Genomic DNA, 8,223 nt, shown 5'->3' with positions numbered 1-8,223 from the left:
GAGACATATCCACACCAAACATAAAAGAAATATTCAGTAATATTAGCAATCAAAGAAACACCAATTAAAAAGGGAGATCGTGTATCAAGTGTCAGAGAGGTAAAATCTGAGAAGCCTTACAGCAGCTGAAGGAGACTGGGGTCTACACATGCGCTGGTACTGTGTCCACGTTGGCTTAAGTCTTCCAGAAACAAGTTGCCCACTAGTGCGACAACCTTGAACGAGCATTTGTACATTCTGCCCAGTAGCGCAGGTCCCCGGCAGATGTGGTGAGGAGGTGCAGAACACAGATGCAGATGAGCTGCCGAGGGGTTCATCATGCCATCACTCACAATGACCAAAGCACAGAAGTGTTGAGAATACCCCAAACTGGGGGGGTCACGACATGTTCTTCTGGATGAAGGCTGCCCTTTTCCCTCCTCCCACACAGAAATGCGTGGTTCTCCTCCAGGTGCAAGGACATGAGGAGAGGGCCAGAGCTCAGCTCACAGAAGCAAAAGGGAAGCAAAAGGGAAGCTTTCAGTTTTTCCCTGGAGAGAAAGGGGCAGAACAGAGAGCAAACACGCAGAAAGACTGAGAAGCAGGGAGGGAGAGGAGTGCCCTCCACAATGTGGGGACCCAGTGCCTTTAAGGTCTGTCCCTCAACCCAGAAGCCTGTGAAGGGAGGTCCAATGCCAGTTTCCAGCACTGGAAGCCCCCGTCCCCTGAACCTTAGTCACACACAAATGTCTTCTGTGCTGCTTTTTTTTAATTTAAAGAAAATAACTGAAAATTATATCTGGGTCAGTGTAGCACAGACAAGAAAATGTTATGTGTGACACTAAGAAGATTCTAAGAGATCTCATCTAATAGAAGGCTGAACATAGGACCGGGATTGACGGTGAGAAAATAACACCCCTAGTAATTTACAGAAATCCTGTTAAGGCCATTGAACTCTCTACAATCTATTACATGGGGATTTTGAGCCAATCTTATCTACAGCTCGGGAAGGAGGGTAACCCCAATTGCTATTTCCATTGTCCAAATCAGAGAATTCTTATGCAATTCTTCTCTTACAAGGTTTCAGAAGAATGTGTAATGGCAGACGACAACGTCGAAGTTTATATTATCTTGAACAAGAGAGTGCAGAATTGCATAGCTGGTGTTACAATTTAATCGTCGACACATTTGTATACATAGAAAAGAGGACTTACAGAATATAAAAATGCTCACAGAGGCCGTCTGTGGGCAGAGGTGTTGACAGTGATTTGCTTATCTCTACTTTATATAATAAAAAGAAGCAAGGTTTTGGTTTGTTTGTTTTCCATGCTGGGGATGGAACCCGGGGTCTTGTGCACACCAGGTAAGGCTCTGTCACTGAGCCACCTTCCCAGCCCAGTGGTCCTTTCTTCCTGAGGAAAGAAGACGTGTGACCCCTTCTTAGGACTGTTGGTGTGTTTGTGGGTTTGGCTCAGGCTCCCAGGAAACAGGACCTGAAACAAGAATGCTCGTCACGGGTGGGGAGGGAAGGAGGCCGTCAGGGCACGAATCCTGAGCCGGGTGTTGGGTATCACAGGCATCGGACAAACCCCTGTTCCCTTGGAAACTCCTTCTTCTGTGGCTGTTAGAAGCTTGGTTTACAAACTGAGTGTACACTCACAGTTGGTTCCTAGCATTTGGGACGTCTATTCCTGAGCATGGTGACCCAAAGCCTCGCAGGTTACACAGCTCTCTTCTGGACGCCTGCTGCCCAGCGTGTGACTGCAGGGCGCAGGCTGAGCTACCTGTGCTGGAGAAAGCAGACCGAACTGCTCCACAGGGATCCAAAGGCCATGACCTAAGTGTACCCTTGTTTGGAGACAAGGTGTCATCTCAAACTGCTTCTTACTGACCCCTTGCCCAACACCAATTGATGTCACTTACTGGAACGATCCATCCAATTTCAGGGCAGCAGCCTTCCCTTTTTTTGAGTGAGTAATTGCCAAGCAAATTCCGTTGGCGGTGTCTTCAGGTTACAGGCTGACTCCAATCCACGCACCCCTGGGGCCAGCATCCTGGCTCAGCCATCGCCGACTGCAGCTTGGGCTGTGGGATCAGCTTCTGGGCTACTTCTGCCCTCACTCAGTGTCGTCTCGCAATCCTTTCCTCCTTCTCCTCGTCTTCCTCCTCCTCCTGCTCTTCCTCCTCCTTCCTCTCCTTCTTCATGTGTTTTTCACACAGTAGCTACAGTGATCTTTGAAAATCCGGTGAGGTGTTGTTTCTCCTTTGCCCAGATCCCTCCAAGGCCCCCCACTTGCTCCCAGGTCCTGAGAGGGCCTTGGTGGCCCTCCTTCTGTGGTCATCTGCAGCTCCCCCTCCTGCGCTCGCTCCCCCTCCTGCGCTCGCTTCCCCAAGGCTGGTTCCTGGAGCGCCATGCTCTTCCCTGCCACCATCTGCAGAGGGTGCACCCCTCATTTCCTTTGGGTCCTTTACAAATGCAGCCTACCAGGGACGCTTCCTGCCCAGTCCACTAAAATCCCGCTGTGCTGCCTCCCTCCTCTTCCCTGCTCTATTTGTTCCCAGGGAGAGTCCTCACCTATCAACTTGGTGGGTTTCGCTTCTTTGCTCCCCTGCCTCAGCGGGAGTTTGCTCTGTAGAGGAGGAGCAAGGTCTCTGTTAATTTCTCTGTCCTCTGTGAGCAGGGCACTCAGTTGCTGCTCAGCTGTGTCTTTGAATGGAGGAATGAGTCAGCAGGGACTACTGTCCCAATGTCCACGATTTTAGAGACATTAGCTGCAGTGCTCCTGCTGCCCCACTGCCCCAGGGGAACACGGGGATGGTCTCTTCTTTTCCTCCACATTTTTTAATTGGTGCCTCATAGTTGTATGTAACGGTGGGATTTGTTGTTACACATTAGAACATCCACAATACTATTCCGTTCACTTGATCTGTTTTTTAAAGGAATAAGAGTAAATCAAAATCTAAGAGATTAACTATGAGAAGCTGACACCCGTGCCCCTCATGATCAATACTGGACAATTTTCAGCCTGGATGAAGTTTCAGTTACGTTCAGCAGCACTTGAATGTTCAGAATTCAATATCCCTCATGTAAGATTTACAGAATCATAGATTTGCTTTTTATATTTGTAATCGAGTTTTCTTGTCAAACATTAAACTCTTTGAGTTTCATTTCCCTCATGTAAGAATTTGCAAGAGGATAGCAGCATGGCCCCCCGGGGGGCTTATGAAGACCAAATGCAAAGATAGACGCCAGAGTCCTTTGACAGGCAGAGGTGAAATTACTTGTACATATGGACACCTATAGACCTTTACCTTGAGGGTCTGAAAATTGCACCTTGTCACTCAAATACTGTCCTCCAGCTCCATGCATTTTGCTACAAACGATGGGATTTCATTCTGCAAGCAGCTGAGTGGTACTCCTGTGTGCATGTCACCACATCTTGTTATCCTCCCATCCCCTGGTGGACACTTCTGCTGAGTGCATGTCTTTGCTGAACGTGTTGTGAAGAGTATTACAATAACACGGAGGTGGAGGTGTCTCTGATGCACTGGTTCTGTTTCCTGTGGATATACACCAGCAGCGAGAGAGAAGAACCATGTGGTCGCTCCACTCCTTTGTCCTATGAGGAGCCGCCACCTTTTCTCCTTAATGGTGATACCAATTTACTTTCCACCAACAGTGCCCAAGACTTTCCTTTTCTTTCCATCTTCACCAACGTTGGTTAATCTGTCTTCTTAATAATTGCCACTCTGACCAGGTCTCACTGTGATTTAGATTTGCGTTTTTCCGCTGACCCGTGATGCTGGGCCAGTTTCGCGGACTTGTTGGCCAGTTGTGCATCTTCTTTTGAGAAAAGAGCCCGAGTTCTCCTTCATGGGGAAACTGAAATGTTGGTCTCAGAGAAGAAGATAGTGATTATTAGAGTCCAGAAAGGGTGAGTGGGGGGTGGGGAAAGAGGCTGGATAAGTGGTACCAAAGTACTGCTATGCAGGAGGAGTAAGTTCTAGTGTTCTACAGCACAGTAGGGCCACCACAGGTTAAAACAACCTATCATACATTCTGGGAAGAACCAGCAGAGAGGAGGAGTCTGCTGGCTCCAAACACAGAATGCTTAGATGGGAGTATTCATTACCCAAAGATGACCATTGTAGACTGTGATCTTGGAATTTTAAAATATCAAAAATTTAAAAAGCTCTCTTTCTGGATAAAAATCATAGCATCACACCCAGCTTACCAAAAGCCTCCTTTTTGGGGGTGCACCATCATTCTCAACAGGGCTTGGAAAAAGAGCTTCCAACCCAGCTTCCTGCACTGAGCCCCAGGTGCAGGGCCCCCTCCGCAACGAAGGTGTCCAGGAAGCCAGGTATCGAAGGGAACCCTTGGAGATGCCCCTGTCTTCTTATCCTGGTCTTTACAAAGCTCCTTTCTCATGGAGAACCTGTTCCCTCCTTCCCCTCTGTGACCTTGCCCCACAGAGGTCTCCGTCTCTTCCGTCTTCCAATTTGTTTCTCTACTCTTGCTGTCGCATAGACGGATGCTCCAGTGAGTCCACAGATGTTGTCTTCCAGTCTCTGACTGCGTCTCCTGAGCTAAGACTCTCTTCCATTTTCACGTGTCATAAATTGCACTCTGTACATCTCCTATTTCATTTTCTTTTCATTCCTCCAGGCACTGGAATATGGTTTTTGTCTCAACCATTTTATTACAACCACATTTCCCAAGGTCACCAATAATCTCTACGTCATCAAATCCTGCTTCTCTGTTTATGTGACCTCTGTTGTCCCGGCTGGTGAGCCCTTCCTCCTCTCTGCCCTCTCGCTCCCCTGCTCTTGGCAACAGCCCCTCTCCTGGCCTGCATCTGAGGACGGTGAGAAGGTGGTCACTCTCAGGCAAGGAACTGAACCCTCACCAGGAACCAAGTTTCCTAGTACTTTGACCTTGGACTCCAGCCTCCAGATTTGTGAGAGAATACATTTCTCTTGTTTAAGGCCCCATCTGAGATACTTTGCTAGAGTCCTACCAGAGGAAGCCAGTGATGGGAACCTGCTGAGCTGAGTCAGTGTGGTTTAACAGAGACCCCAGCTGTGCAGCATCCTGAGTGTCGATGGCACCCTCCACGGCCCTCAGCAGGGCTCTCAGTGGGCGTCTGAGGACCCTGTGGGTGAAAGGGTTAAGTAATGTTTAAGCAGTATGTACACTCGGTTCTTTTTATCTCCCTGAGACTTATTAGCACTCTGAGTATCATTCACTGGGAATGAATAATACCTTGAATGACATCAGCTTCCGTCAACATGTAAGAGGTTACTATGGTAATGGGGCAAGTTTTCCAGAGCACAGAACAAGGACCATGCTTGATATATTAGTCAGCCAGGGAAAGCAGTCACATACAAGCCACAGCATTCATTCAGTGAATAGTCATTTATACAGCATGCATGTCAGCAATTCCGCTGTGTCTTTCTGAATATCAAAACTTTGGCAGTTGTATTGAGAAACTTGGCAGATTTACAAAAGTGTTAACACTCATTTTCAGAGCCTAGTTTTTTTTTTTTTTTATTCATTCTTTATTTCTTGGATCCCATATTTTCAACAGGTTCACAGGGTTTCCAGCTCCCATGCCAAAGGAAATGTTCTCTACTTGGCTCTGCTCTGCTTTTGACTGCAAATTCAGCAGATTTTTCTCTATGACTGAGAAATTACCTTTTGTTGTTGTTAATTATATTTGACATTTTCTAACACACTTCCATGACCTCTAGATATTCCTGTATGATTTTAAATGTGCACAATTAAAATCCTTGGCTCCTACTAATTATTCTTCAGTTCTGCTTAATTGCTCTTTTTCAAAAAGTCTGCAAAACAAAAGAAAAGAATGAAAGTCTATTAAAATACAATAACCAATCTGGCCTCCCATGGTGTGAAGTAGGCTTGATTTCAATATGTGAAAGAGAGTCAGCACCTGGGAGCAGATTCCTGGAGAAGGGAGGTAGTCCGTAGAAACCAGAACCAAGGCAGTGGCAGGTGCTCTACAACCAAAGCACCCGGTGCCGCCCCGCCCTGCTGCAGAATGTCATTCTGAGAGCGCAGAACAAACATTTGCTAATTTCAGCACAATTTTTTTTCCCTGTAAGACTTTTACCAGTCACTTATACCACTTTTATGGATAAAACTCTCAAATCCGTCTTTGGGTAGAACTTTCTGAATTCAGCAGGCTAAAGCCAGGTCTGCAGGGTCCAGGCCGCCTGGACAACTCCAGGTATTGCCGATGATACCTGACAGGTAGCACCAGACAGGCAGGTCTGCAGACGCAGGATGAACAGGAAGGTTTCGGGGTCCCTGGGAGAGCCCGGACCCAGAAGTCCCGCTACTCCCTTCTCCATGGCTCCTGTGGACCACTGTGGGGGATGCAGTCTTCCCCACCCCACTCCAGCTGAGGGTTTACTGGAGGAAATGGCCTTGCCACAAAGGCTTCTGAGCAGTGTTTTAGGTCATTCTCATTGATACAGGTACTGCTGATCCAGAGGGAACTGCACATCATGTTTTCCTTAGAAATTTATTCGGTTTTCTATGACCCACTTCAAACATTTTTTTATCAAGGCTGAGGAAAGTTCAGGCCTTTCTTTTTTCTTTCCTTTTTATTTATTTATTTTGGATGAGGAAAGACCACAGCGTTTTCGTCTTTCTTTGCTTCAGTCAGACACATAAAAATGTATGTTTAATGCAAGATTTCATACAATTGTATGTTTGGACTTACCCATTCTTTTTACATAGAAATAGAATGACTTTCAGAAATCACGATGAACTTCAGCTAACATGAATGTCAGGCTAACACGCCCTTTCAACTCAGATTCTCTCATACCGATCACTCAATTTGAATGTGAAACCATTTAAAAGTGCTGGAGTGACCCTATGACTCTGTTGTAGTTTCAGAATGACAGAGCTCCAGCGTCACAAGTTCGTGCACCAATGTCGCGTGTGGAATGTTCAGGGGACTTTGAGACGGTGAGAACAAGTAGGCGATGCTCTCGGGAGTGGTGAGCGCTATCTGCTGAGGACCTGCCGTGGCCTTCACCCAGGAGCACCCGTACCCTGCTCTGAGTGGGAACCTGGCTGTGACCGGCGTGAAGTCGGACCACACAGCCTGGCTGCAGTACAGGAACTGACAACAGCCTTAACTTGAACTTGGCTGTTGCCATTTCCCCCACCAACATTGTCAAACCTGTTAACACCTAATGCAAAGCGACCCCAGGAAGTGGGGACAGGTGGCACCTGGGGCCTCACTGGTCTCCCTGCCTCCTAGCACACTCTCGGCTTATCCCCATCCTGGGTGCTCCAGCAGCAGGCCTGCCTCATCCAGGGTGCAGCCCCAGCAGTCAGGGCAGGTGGCAGGTGGCTCAGCACCAAGGCATGTCCTGCTCGCAGGTGGGCATGACCTGGACCCTCCCGTGTCACTTCTTACTGAGCTTCAGTCCTGCTCTCAAGGCCAGAGAACAGGATCTGGCTGTGACCTGCCTTAGACATGACACTCTGAAAAACACTCCCAATTGCTATGAATTTAAAATCTGGGAGGTAGGTGCAAGGGCTCCTCCTCGTGGGCCTGTCAGGGTGCCTCAGCAGGGCAGATCCTGCACAGGGCAACTGGTGGGACAAGGAAAAGTGCTGCACTAGATTCCAACTGAGTTCAGGAAGAAAATCAAGGTAGCATGGCATCCAGTAAACGCTGTGGTGCCCTTAAGGCAGTTCAAGCAGAGTCACCTGAGTTAACACCTTCTGAGAAGCTGTGGGTGTGCACGGCACGCCCTGGGCCTTGGTGTGCTGGCCATGGGCATGCACCATCCCCAGTTCTGTGATCCTGCTGCTGAGAGTCAGCGTGTCCCTGTGCACAGCTCAAATGCTCTGTCCTCAGTTTGCTCATCTGCAATATGGGAAACGTAGTGCCAACAGCTCACGTGTCCTCTGAGCAGCCAGCCAGCTCTCGGGGTCGAGTAGCTGCCTATGGAGTCAAACAGTCTTAGTGACAAGGATGATGACCATGACAGTGACCATGTGGACAGAAGGACCTGGCACAAGGCCACCCAGATTCAAATGAGGTGGGCGGGGTGACAGCCATGTCCACACTCTTGAGCAGCACCCCAGACTGACTCCCGGTGGACACTGGAACCTGGAGACACAGCAGGAGGCTGAGAAGTCCTGGAGTGCTGCATGGAGAGGAAGCCTCAGGACCCAGGGCTGCTCTCCTGGCCACTAGC

This window comes from Ictidomys tridecemlineatus, chromosome 6 (assembly GCF_052094955.1).
Source record: "Ictidomys tridecemlineatus isolate mIctTri1 chromosome 6, mIctTri1.hap1, whole genome shotgun sequence".
NCBI lineage: Eukaryota > Metazoa > Chordata > Mammalia > Rodentia > Sciuridae > Ictidomys > Ictidomys tridecemlineatus.
Note: the sequence above shows the minus strand (reverse complement) of the source record.